The sequence below is a fragment of the Amphiprion ocellaris genome, chromosome 19, assembly GCF_022539595.1.
Source record: "Amphiprion ocellaris isolate individual 3 ecotype Okinawa chromosome 19, ASM2253959v1, whole genome shotgun sequence".
In the NCBI taxonomy this organism is placed as follows: domain Eukaryota; kingdom Metazoa; phylum Chordata; class Actinopteri; family Pomacentridae; genus Amphiprion; species Amphiprion ocellaris.
In genome coordinates this window covers 17,471,703-17,484,356 of record NC_072784.1, presented here as the reverse complement: position 1 = coordinate 17,484,356, position 12,654 = coordinate 17,471,703, and the positions used below count along the sequence as shown (strand labels likewise).

Here is a 12,654-nt window from a genome sequence, read left to right as displayed (position 1 = left end):
ATTAGGAGGTAGTATGGAATTGGGACATGTCTTAAATGACTTGGTTTCAATTCAGGCCTTAGGATACTAAAAACTCCAACATCCAAAAAGGATGCATATTCACCTTCTGAAGGAGAGCATGCACAGGCCACACTGTGCACAGTTTGATGTTGTGCAGCAGTGACACATATAACAACAATGTTTTCGGGATTTTCAATTTCTCTTTTTTTGTTGTGACAAAAAAATCCCATCTCCCCTTGTTTGTAGAGGCTCAAAGGATTAAACAAAGTCAACAATGATGGAGAGGCACTGATCTTTTGAAGTATTTACGTTTGTGTTTTTTGCGTCTCCTGCATCCCCCTGAAGGGTCCGTGTATATTTTGGCAATTGGATTTTCCGTTCTGAAGCGGGTATTGAAAAACAAAAAACTAGTGGTTATTTGATTTTCGTTTTAGAATACAAAAATTAAAATTGAAATACAAGGTATTTTTCCTTTTCATGATCAAAAAGAGATATACGAAATTTTAAAAATGCTTTGATTTTCATTTTATATTTAGAATAACAAAAAACTAAAATCAGTAAGAGACAAATGAAAAAAAGGTCCGTTTTTTCACTTTCTGAGACCGGAAGTGGTCATCAGCAAGTGTGGAGCCAAACGACAACAAGATTCTCAGAGGGCGGAGCAAGAGAGCAGTGCTTGGTCAGACCATAGATAATATAGAAGACAGCACGCTAGGGTATCTAGTCTATGTATATCTATGGTCGGCACGTCTGGTAGCGTCTCTGGCTGCTGTTGACCTTGTTTTTGGAGTAAAACACGGTAAGAAGATAAATACTTCTAACCAGTAGTGTTGTTTTGTTGTACGTTAAGTCAGCGACTTGTGAAGAGTTGTGTTTTGTCGTGTTTGAGCAGTTGGTCCGGACGCGTTAGCTAGCTAAGCGGCTAAGTTAGCTAGCGGGCTAATTAACACAGGTGGCTAACTTACCGCTGAACACCTGTGTTAGTTGCTGCTGCAGCTGTCCTCATTATTAGAATGGACTTCTCAACCTGTATTTCTCTGCTGTGTGTTTTAGCTTTTAAAAAAGTTATTTTACTTTAAGGTTAACTGAAACCCGTTGAGCTGCACTGAAGTTTAACATTCAGCTGGTTTGAATTAAACCACGCTTAACTTAACATTGCGCAACATTACCTCTCTGAATCTCCAAAATTTCATTAAATTCCTTCTCTCTTCCACTGCTCAAGTTCAATCCAGTATATAAAGTAACATTAATAAACTAACAACCAGCCATTGTATTTATTTATTATTGCATGTATTTGTAGTAAAACATGAGAGGAAACATCCTGCTTTTGGATCTAGAACTGCACAAGCCGTTCATTTTCAGTCACCTGATGAGTTAAACTCCCCTTTTTATGTGAGGTTGAAGCAGAAAGTCTGAGTTAACAAAGAAAGTTGTTTATAATTTGCGATACCTGTTATCTCTGACTGAGGCTTTAGTTTTTGTTGAGCTGATTTACACGTAGAAACTTTGTTCTGGAAGATTTCTCAGTAGCTCAGAGGACATGTTGCTTTTTACACAACTTTGTAAGAGAATGTCTGTCAATGCTTTCAGCAGAATTTAGAAACACAACACTTCCTAAACAGATATTTTGAGGCTGTGAGGTTGAACGTTTGAGAGTATATCAGTGTGTTTGTTTGTGGTCTTTCTGTTTCTAGGTGGAAGCTGAATTAGTGAGGATGACTCCTGCTCCTGTCATCTCAAAGCTCCTCACACATCTTTACCTGCACATGAGGAAAATCACTCCTGTAGAATGCAGGTATGTTTGTCATTATTATAAAAAGATGTTGCCTGGTGACCTGTCAGAAAACCATTATACAGAGTCAGCCAAAATAATGTTTACACACATCAGGAAAAGAAAAACTTGCATAAATATTTCAATACCAAATTTATTCAGGCATCACGAGATTAATAAAAGTTATCTTTGGCCTCTACAATTACAAGAGGTGCTCAAAGTGGTGGCCACTGGCTTCCAGACATTTCTGTTGTGTTGTAGACGTCACTTGTTGATGCTCCATTCATGAGGGTAGCGCCATCTGTTGGGAAAACATCGTACAACAGGACACAGAGTTATCGTGATTTGATCAAACTTAGAAAGAGGAATCTATATGTGTAGAAGTACTTATACAAATGAAATATCTATAAAAAAAATTATTTTCTTGATGTGTGTACATTATTTTGGCTGACTCTGTGAACTCATTGAGAACAAAACTGTCATTTAATTGTTGCTCTGAAAGCTTCTTTGGTGAAAACCGGCTGGTGTTCTACTTTGAAACAAACTGCTGTTGAGGTCTGTGTTTTTAGGTTTAACCCCACAGTTTCTGAATGAACTGAGTTGTTTTTTTCCCCCTGATCAATGTGGACGTTATAATTGATAGTAGCCTTTACTGATCATATAATCAGCATGACAATATAACAGTAGAACATTCTGACCACCTGACTAATACTGTGTTGGTCCCTTTATGCTGCTAAAACTCCTCTGACCCAGTGGTTCATCAGAACCTCTGGGGATGTCCTGTGGATCCTGTGGGTTGCAGGGTGGATCCTACCTAGACCAGGCTGATCCTGGACCATCCCACAGATGCTCAATGAGATCTGGATGTGGGGAATGTGGAACCCAGGTGAACAGCTTAGCTCTGTCGTGTTCCTCGGACCACTCCTGAGTAGTTTTAGTTTGTCCTGCTGAGGGTGGCAGGTTGCATTAAGGACTGCTGTTGCCATGGAGACTAGGGGGTTGTTTGTCCTGCAGTGTTTAGGTGGTGGTACATGTCAAACATCCACATGAACGTCAAGGTTTCCCAGCAAAACGTTGAATTAGAACAAGATGATGGATGTTGTTCTCTTCAGCTGTCAGTGGTCAGAATGTTGTGGCTGATTGGTGGATCTGTCTGCCTTTACTCTGACATCCAGAGTTATACAAAAGTGTAGTATGTGTGCAGTGCAGAAGAGATTTACTTTATTGTATGCAGTTTTTTATTTATTTTTTTTTAAGGGAGAGCATTTTTTATCCACCTGAATGAAGACCCAATCTTTCCCTTCAAAGCATAGTTAATAATTACTACAGCTTCCATAGTGGTCTCATCAGAGAAAATCATATCCATATACAGATTTTTATTAATTCCTGGGCTGGTTCAGTAAAGATTATAATGACTACATCAGCTAATTCTTTGTCGCTGTTGGAATTTTGCAGACTGAGAGATGGTTGAGAAGGTTTGCAGTTCTTGTTTTAGCAAAATATAATAGAAGATCTTTATTGTCATTGTACATGGAATTATCTGCAAACCAGCAAAGTGCATCAGTCTGAGGTATCTAAAAATAAGTTAAAAAAAAATGCTTCTAAAGCCAATAATAAACAGAATATTTTGAGGGACTATTCTAAAAAGGAAAGAAAAGCTCCATTCTCACTACTCTCAGGATAAACTGTCATTAAAATTGACTTTAAATTTAGGTTCAATACGAGATAAAAACATTTACTTTCATTACTGATGTTGTCAAGTTTTAATAAAGTTCATGCTACTTTTATAAAATGATGAAAGTGAATAAATTGTATTTCTGTGATCTGTGTTTGATTTCTGTCTTTTCTCCTGTCATCCAGATGTTCAGAGGGAGATGATGCCACATCTGGTCCAGCTGATGGAAGGTCTTGAAGTTCTCTGACTGGCCTGGACTGAAGATGGTCCTCTCACTGGATTTAAGGTTCAGATGCTCAGTAACAAACTCCACCAATGTACCAACAGGGAAGCTTTAGGTTTATTAAATGTTACTATGAAGGTTTCGCTGTTTTTCTTTGTGAATGCAATGTGCTCCAACTGAAACTTGAATTAGAACATAGAAGTAAATCCTTCCATCTGAAAGGATTTAGTTGCATTAATAACCTCATAACATTCTAATTTTTATTCCAGTCTTGGTTGGAAATAGAATCTCTGTATTGATTCAGGTGAAAACTGAACTTCACAGCATGTTGGAGCAAAACAACCAGATGAAAACTGTGATGGTGTTGGATTGTCAGACCGTAATGTTGCAGCTCAAAGCAGCTTTTCAGTTCATTTTCTCAGTTCATTCTGACATTCAGCTATGAATCAACACAGCAGATGGTGATCCATGCTGTGGAAGTCTCACATCTCCTGATTTAATGGAGCTGCTTTGCACTTTTTACACTGTTTATTCACCAACACTTTATTTAATAAAAGTCCCATCTAGTTTTCATGAGGAATGTGATGTTTTAATTTCTCTGTGAATAACTGCAGTCTAATGTAACAGCTGGAGTTGTAACATCTGTCCTGATATTGATCATGAAGTATTGATCAGAATACTTATGGTTAGCAGTCATCCCTGAAGTTTTACATTCAAATCTTTACTTGTGTTGTGAACTTTGGTAAGAAGCAGAGACTTTTACATTGCCATGGATACATGAGTGTTAAATTCTGTCCATGTTTCCATTTTGGGAAATTCAGTCCAGCAGATGAGTTTGTTTTTACTGCCAGCTACCATTCAGTCTGAGATATTAAGAATAAATAAATGTGCATAATGTGGAAATGAACAGATTTTATTTTTATTTATTCCTACAGCTTCTGCAGGTAAAGTTATAGGATGTGGAGGAATTTAGTCTCACAATCACAGACAATAAATATTATCTGAAAGTCGGGTTATTGTTGTTTATCAGCACAATACAAAAAGATTAATGTTAGAAATATTCCAGTTAAGACTCTAGAATATCAGGATTTATGTAAATTTACTTCAATAATATGAATGTTCAGGTTAAGATTGTACAGTGATATTTATTATGTAAGTTTAGCTGATTAAAGTTTATGACTCTGCACTAAAATATTATTTAAATTGACATCATTATTATAATATTTAGGGTCAGACCCTACAGTATTGAGATTAAGAAATCAAATATTCTATAAAATGTAAATACACTGAACTCATTTGGATATATTTAAGTGAGACTCTCTACAATATTATTTGACACACAATCTCTATCTAATCAAAATTTTAATCATATTTTACTTTCAAACATTTACTGGACCTGATTTAAACATTAAAATCACTCCTTGTGTAATCCTCTGCTGTACGTTCAAACCTGAGGCCTTAAATAGAGAAACTCACACTTAGTATCTGATTGAAGGAACTTCTGCAGAGTCCTGGTTCCAGAACATGATGATAGAATTAAGACAAACTTTAACAAAAGCTGCCTGAGAGTTTACAGGTTTTTATGTTGGATTTCTTCAGTAATTTAGATTAGCGTTATCAGCAATACATTCAAGTGTTTCATTTGAATGAACTTCATTTCCTAAAGACATCCAGAAAGTGGGAGCGTCATATCTTTGACAGCTGTAAAGTTTTCTGCTCCTCTAATTCAAAGAGCACAACTCGAGTGAATTAATTCCTAAAAACACTCTCAATGCTGGAGAGCGTTTGTGATGCTGAAGCAGTGATGCAGTTTTCTGTTTCTTCTCTGGAGATGCACAATGAGGGACGTCTGCAGAGACTGAGAAAGAGTCTCACCACATCTGACATGAGGGAAAAAGACTTTATTGAAAGAACTACAATGAGAAAAACTATCAGACAGCAGGACGGCTGGCATGCAAGGTGAGCTCTGAACATTTGATCTGGAACAGGAATTCAATAACGGCAGCATGAGCCTTCATTTCAGTCTGTAGCTGCTGAATTCATGGATGAATCATCTAGGCACTAGAGAAGAAGACCATCAAACATCCACGTCAGCTGATGGAGGTCCAGGAGTCTCACCAACAAACAACCTACAGAGTGAAGACCTCAAATCTGATTGGACGGCCTCCTATTCAGCCACATGTATATGAACAAAGTGCCTCTAAGTTGATTTGTTTTCTAAAATAAATCTTAGTTTGAGTCCTAATCTATGCTGTGTGTTTGCTTCTTTACACTGCTGTGTTAACAGTTTAGGCTGGTGTAGATTGTTCCAGATAAGACTAGTACAAGATTCTTCAGAGCCGTCTACCACGAGCCTGACAGGAAGAACTCCAACAGCTACTGAATGTTTCCTGTGGTCCCCTCAAGGGCTGACAGGAGGAGCCCTACGAGGACGAGGCCGGTCCACCTGATGGGGCCAGTCGCTGCGGTTCAAAGCCAACACCGACTACGTGGACTTCTACTGGACCACACGGAGGCCTTCAAACCGGACCAACAAGTTCAGCACTCCCCGACTCGTGGGTCTGAGGACGCCGCCGAGCCTCGGTCCAGCCGGCCTCCTGTCTGTGGGTGTTTGAGTGCTGAGAGGTTTGTGGATGCATGTGAACGTTCTGTGTTGAAACAGCAGCTTTGGACTCAGTAACGCCGGGAAAAACCAAGAGCTCCTTTATTTGTGACTTCCACTAAAAAACTGATGAAAATAAGTTTGCCAGGGTTCTGACTGATAACAGATTATTAAATAATGAAAATAACAGTTTAAATATTCCTTTAAACAATCCTTTTAGGTCTACATTTCCTTTACACTGACTTCTTGGTATATGTACAAGTATTTTGGGTGGAATATACCATTAAGCCCAATGTTCAAGGGTTCTTCTGGGAATATACCATTAAACCAACCTTTTAGGTAAATGTTCCAGGATGTTGGGTGGAATATACCATCAGACCAACCTCCAAGGTCTACAGTAGTGAATTTTAGGTGGAATATACCATTAAACTCACCTTTTAGGTCTACATTGGAGGATTTTAGGTGGAATTTTCTTCCAAACCGTCTTTTAGTCTACATTTAAGGATGTTTAGGATGGTATATTCTTCCAAACCAACTTCTCAGGTCTACATTTCAGGTGGAATATTCCTCCATACTAACTTTTTTGGTCTACATTGAAGGATTTTTTCTAAACCACCCTTTCAGGTCTATATTTGAGGTTTTAGGTGGAATATTCCTTTTAACCAGCCCCTCAGGTCTCTTTGAGGATTTTAGGCTGGAATACTCGGTTAAACCAACATTTTAGGTGCATGTCCAAGGATTTTTGGTGGAATGTTCCTTTAAGGTGGATGGTTGAGGACCTTGTAGGTGGAATACTTCCTGAAACAAACCTTTTAGGTCAACATTCAAAGATTTAAGGTGGAATATTCCTTTAAATCGACCTAAATTTCATGTTTTGAACCTTATCAAGTGAGAAACCTCAATCTAGACTCCTCATAATGACGTTTGAGATTTATGCTGCTGTTTATTTGTTAATCCAGATTAAATGACAGAAATCCACGACTGTAAATTTTATTTCAGGACTCGGTTATTACATGTCAAACCAATCCATGTGTTTCTAAAACTCAACAGCTTTACAAACTCTAAGATTAAACTCTCCACAACGATCCAAAATAAGTTGGACTTCTACATGAGAGCTTCAATTATTCTTCATCTACTTCCTGAAAAGTTTGGTCAATAAAAAAGACAAAAACTAATATTTTCAGCTGAACTAAAGACAGACTCTGTCGCTTTTTCTGCTCACATGTTGTGTTGTTGTAAACTTCCTCTTTCAAATAATACCCGCCTAACCCCTGGAAACCAGCGTTTGTCCTGTTTTTGTGTTGCTCCTCGGCGACCCCTAGACAGCCGGGTCGTAATGTTTTTTGAGCAACACACCATACTATGATGTTTTTTAGAATGATGGTTCTACTAGTGAAACCAGTTTGACATGTTTCAGGCGTTCTTTTGTGTGGAGATTTCAGGTATCAGAAGGTGATTTTCAACTTTCTTGTGAACTTTCTGCTTCAAATTATACTAATTTCCTTGACTAACCCAGCCCTCTGGACTTCCAGTAAGCTGTGTTCCTATTGGCTGTCCAGGTGCTGCTTAGGGTGTTATCAGAACACCTGAGCAGCTAGGTGTTTTATCAAGGAACACCTGAGCAGCTCAGTGTCTTCCTGCTTTATGAGGCTGCAGCCAAACATTTCCTCTGCTTCTGTTCACCACTGAACCGGGTTTGGCTCCGTTGCTTTAGTTTGTTCTTTAGGCGTTGGCTTGCAGCTTCCAGCAGTAAAATAGGCTTTAATGTGTTTCTTGGTGTGTTTTAGGGCTTTGTACTGGATAGTTGTCTTGGTAAATGTGGTTCTTTAGCCACAGTTAGCACCTGGTGCTAATGTGTGCAGTGATTAGTGGATTTGGTGCAGGTGAGTTGTGTCTTTATCTTGGCTGTAAGTGAGTCTTTAGAGTTTTTGGTCAGACACATTCTTGTATTCATGTTTTGTGAACGAACGTTGGTCGTCCAGAAGGTAAGAGTTCCTGTCCTGATTCTCTGTTCTCAGAGGTTCTCTGGTAGGCTGCAGGAGACTTTAGTGTTTGGGTTGTGCTAGTTTGGTGTTTGATAACGGAGTTAGTCATTTGGACGTCTTATTGACGCCCGCCATGGTGGTTTTAGTGAGGTGTTTCTGCAACAGATTCTATCAAAGCAACAGCAGCAGAAAGAGCACTTTGAGAGTTGTTTGAGAAGAAAATTCTGGAGGACCAGATACTTTAGAGCAGCAAGAAACATTTGCCAGCTATGACTTGAGTAGGAGTAAGGTGAGTTCTAGAGGTAGTATGTGACGGAAACCTTTTGATCCCGTGTGGTGAGGTCCTGTACCAGGAGTTTGAGCTGGTTGTGAAGATGGTCGGTTGTTAGTTGCTTGGTCTGAAAAGCACCAAGAAGAGTCGACTCATTAAAGGAGAAAACAGGAGATATTGTTGGTTCTTCTGTCGCTCTGCAGTTTCCTTAGACTGAAAATCAAGTTTATATTTTAAATGATTTCCCATGTGAGCCCAAGAAGTTTTAAATAAACTCCCTCCATCCCCTGGACACAACATATTTTATAATGATGTTAAATCTTTTTTTTTTTTTTATGTTTTTGAATTTTAATCATAGTTTTAGCATAGTTTTTTCTCTTTGCTTGTTTAGTTTTGTAATCTGTGTGAAAGGTGCTAAACAAATAAAGCTGAATTGATAAACTGAATAATTGACTAACTCATGATTGTGACAACAGAAGTATTTTCATTGTGATTTAAGGGTTTGTTTCATTTTTAAGGTTGGGGTTAAAATCTTGACAGAAAAAAAGATTAAAGAAATAAACTACAGTAAAAAAGCAATTAAATCAAAGGAAAAAACATTTAATATAATAAAACTTTTAAAAAGAAAATTAAACATGAAATACAATTAAATTATATTAAACAGACAAAATATTGAATTAGATATTTAAACAGAAGATACAAAACACGTAATTATGAAATTAAGCAATTTTTTAAAACAAAAATATGAAACATTAAAGATGAATTGTTTTAGATAATTAAACATTTAAAAAATACAATTAAACAAGAAGAATATTAAACATTTAAAAAAAATACAAAACATTAAATTAGATTATTAAACTTTCAAAAACAAAACATTTAATTTAAAAAAAATTAATGTTTAGTTAGAAAATTAAATCTTAAAGACAATAAAACTTGAAATAGGAATTAAAGTGAAAATACAATGAAGCATTTAAAAATAAAATTAAACATTAAAAGGTGGTAAAACATTTAAAAGAAAGATTTAGAAAGATTCTTAAGGGTTTAATCGAAACATTTGGAAATCCAATCAGACATTAGAAAATAAAAGGTGAGAAAAAGAGCAAAACTAAACATTTAAGAGAATCAAACCAAAGACAAAACATTTGAAAAGACACCAGTTAGACTTTAGAAGATCAAATTAAACAGAAGAGACAATAAAATGATCAAAAAGAGCAAAAACACATAAAGGTCAAAGTTTTCGAGTCTGAAATGAAAACATCAAGTTGTTTCTTCAAACATTTCCTCTTTCTATGTTCTTGGTTTGATTGTGGACAGATTTACTAAGAACTCATTTAAGAAAACTGCTTTCCAGATAAAGTCTACTAGTAGTTGAAGGCATTGATCAAACTAATGTTACCTTCTGATCTCCACAAACTTTACTGTTCAGTGAAGAGAATCAAAGTTTGTTGAGGATTTCTAAAAAAACCCACAGGTGAAGGTCTGAGAAGAACTCAGATGGATGGTCAAAATGTGAAATCAAGACTCATGGTCACAAGTTTTAAGGCTTCTGTTAACCAAAAAGTTCAAACCAACAGAGAAGTACTGAAAAACTTTTAAAATTTCAGTCCTCGAACTGTCTGAAAGTTCAAACTAACAGAGAAGTACTCAGGAATTTAGAAGATATCAGTCCTCAGACTGTGTGAAGGTTCAAACTAACAGAGAAGTACTCAGGAATTTAGAAGATATCAGTCCTCAGACTGTCTGAAGGTTCAAACTAACAGAGAACTACTCAGGAATTTAGAAGATATCAGTCCTTGGACTGTGTGAAAGTTAAATCTAACAGAGAACTACTGTGGGACTTAGAAAATTTCAGCCCTCAGACTGTGTGAAAGCTCAGGTCCTGAGGACTCGGGAGGTCTCGAGTCTTTGGAAAGTCTTGGAATTGAGGGTTTCACCCTCCAGCACAAAGGCTGAAGCCCAACCTCCTGAGAAAAACGGTCGAGTCGCGACTCGAGTTAAAAAAAAACTCGAAATTGGCAAAAAATAGATGATAAATGCGCAAAAAAAAGAAGAATTAGTATCTGAGCGAATAGCTCAGGAGGATAAGAAGAGGACTACCGAGTGGAGGGTCGCAGGTTCAAGACCCGCCACTGGCACTATTCTTTGTTCATCTTTGTCAGGATTTTGATAAAGTATAAGAAGGGTCTGGTCTTGAACCAGCGACCTGCAGCTCCATAGGCAAATCCTTAACTCACTGAGCTACAGATCAGATAAAAAGAAATAAATTCGTCGTCCCTTTGGCATCGTAGTTTCTGAAGTGACCACATGGGCAGGGCCAAGGCGGAGTCTGGGTGGAGTCAGGGCGGAGAGTAGGCGGGGCGGTGGGTGGTGGCCTCCCCCCTCAACTCCCCCACTTCCCCCCACCACCCACCACACCTTCCCCCGCCCGACGAGTTCTTCGAGTCTCCACGAGTTCTTCGAGTCTCCACTGGTTTTCCCGAGTTTCTGGAGTTTCCACGAGGTCGGAGGCAGAACAAGTTGTCATGAAGAGGTGTTGAAGTCGGCCAGGATGGAGTGACTTTATACAGCGACTAGAAGGAAGACCACTAGAAGAGCAGGTCTTTAACCACCATCCATAAAATCCATGGAGTCGCTCCAGAGAAATGAAGGGAGGTCAACTTTTAACAGCCTCCATCCACATGTTCAACTTGATATTTTTACTTGGAGATTTTTAGCGCCACAAACCTTTAGTATCACACTTTATCATTTATTAGGACTTTAATGGAATCCACCAGCAGATTTAGTTTTTGTTGACAAACTTTATTCTTGTCGTCATGGGACTGCAGTATTTAAAACTGTTCCTTCTATTTGACCTCATGTTTATTAGTTTTAATGGAAAAAGTTATTTTAATTTTCCATTAGTCTCTTAAAAACCAAATAATAAATTGGATTAGTCAAGAGGTTTAAATTTCTTACTTTGTCATATTTTAAATATGACAAAAAATATAAAAATAAAGTGTCTTGAGACAATTTGACCTGTAATTGGCGTTATATAAATGAAATTGAATTCAAATTGTATATATCTTGTAATGTTGGAGTAATTCAGCCATATATGTTGGAAAACACATTTTCTTTGTCCATTAATCTGTTGATTGTTTTCTCCAGTAATTCATTTCTTGTTTTGGTTTATAAAATGTCAAACCCAAATATATTCAGTTTACTGTCATAAAAACCAAAAAGATTTACATTCATGATGCAGGAATCAGGCAGTTTTTCACTTTTTATCTTAGTTTAGTCAGAAAGATAGTTGATAATGTGTGAATTGTTGCAGCTTGTGAGCCGTAGAAGGTTTTAATCTTTGGGGCCGAGTGTCAAAAAGGATTTAGAAACCAACATCAACAAAACACTCAAAGATTTGAACATCATTAAAGGGAAATCCAACTTTTGCATGACAATGTCTAATTAAAGGACATTTATTTCCAACGTAAATGTGTGATATTCATCCTCTGGAGCTTTCTCTTCACATCGTCTTCCACCTGGACTGGTTTGGTCGGGAGCATGTGCAACAAACATTTCAAAAACTGCACTTTAACATCAATGGATGACACTGAAGTTTAATCTCTACATAAATGAGACTGAGTCTGAATGTGCCGCTCTGTCATTAACTCCTAAGTTTAGGGAAAGTTCAAACAAAAGAGGACAGTTCAGATAAGACTTGAGAATGAGCTTATTTTGAACAAACATCTCAGACTTTCGGTGCTTCAGCACCTGTAGCAAGATATTTTAACAAGAAGCAACTCAAAAGATCCAGAAGTTGGAGAGAGTTAGCTTTAGCTGAGCCAAAGAACATGTGGGATGCTAACCTAGCAAACATTTCAGACTTTTCTCTGTGAATTCTGAGAAATAATTTCCTATTTAATGACAGAGCTACACATCTTAACTCAGTCTCATTAAAACAGACTCTAATTCAGTGTCATCCATCCATATTAAAGTGCAGTTACCCAAAATGTTTGTTGCATGAGCTCCAACAAAACCTGTCCAGGTAGAAGGCCACTTTGACAAACAGGAAGTGGAAGATTCCAAGCAGATTTATAGAAGGGGGAAACGGACTGTACTAAGTGTGGTCGAGTATAGAGGGGTGTTTTGTG

At 37.5% G+C, this 12,654-nt stretch overlaps 1 long non-coding RNA gene across 1 annotated transcript; it reads left to right on the top strand.

Moving 5' to 3' along the window:
• The first annotated feature begins 724 nt into the window (after nt 1-724).
• On the top strand, nt 725-4,980 carry LOC129347647 (uncharacterized). Its single transcript, XR_008599845.1, has 3 exons — nt 725-799; nt 1,695-1,795; nt 3,632-4,980. It is a non-coding gene; the product is annotated as an uncharacterized LOC129347647 (long non-coding RNA).
• Nucleotides 4,981-12,654: the final 7,674 nt, after the last annotated feature.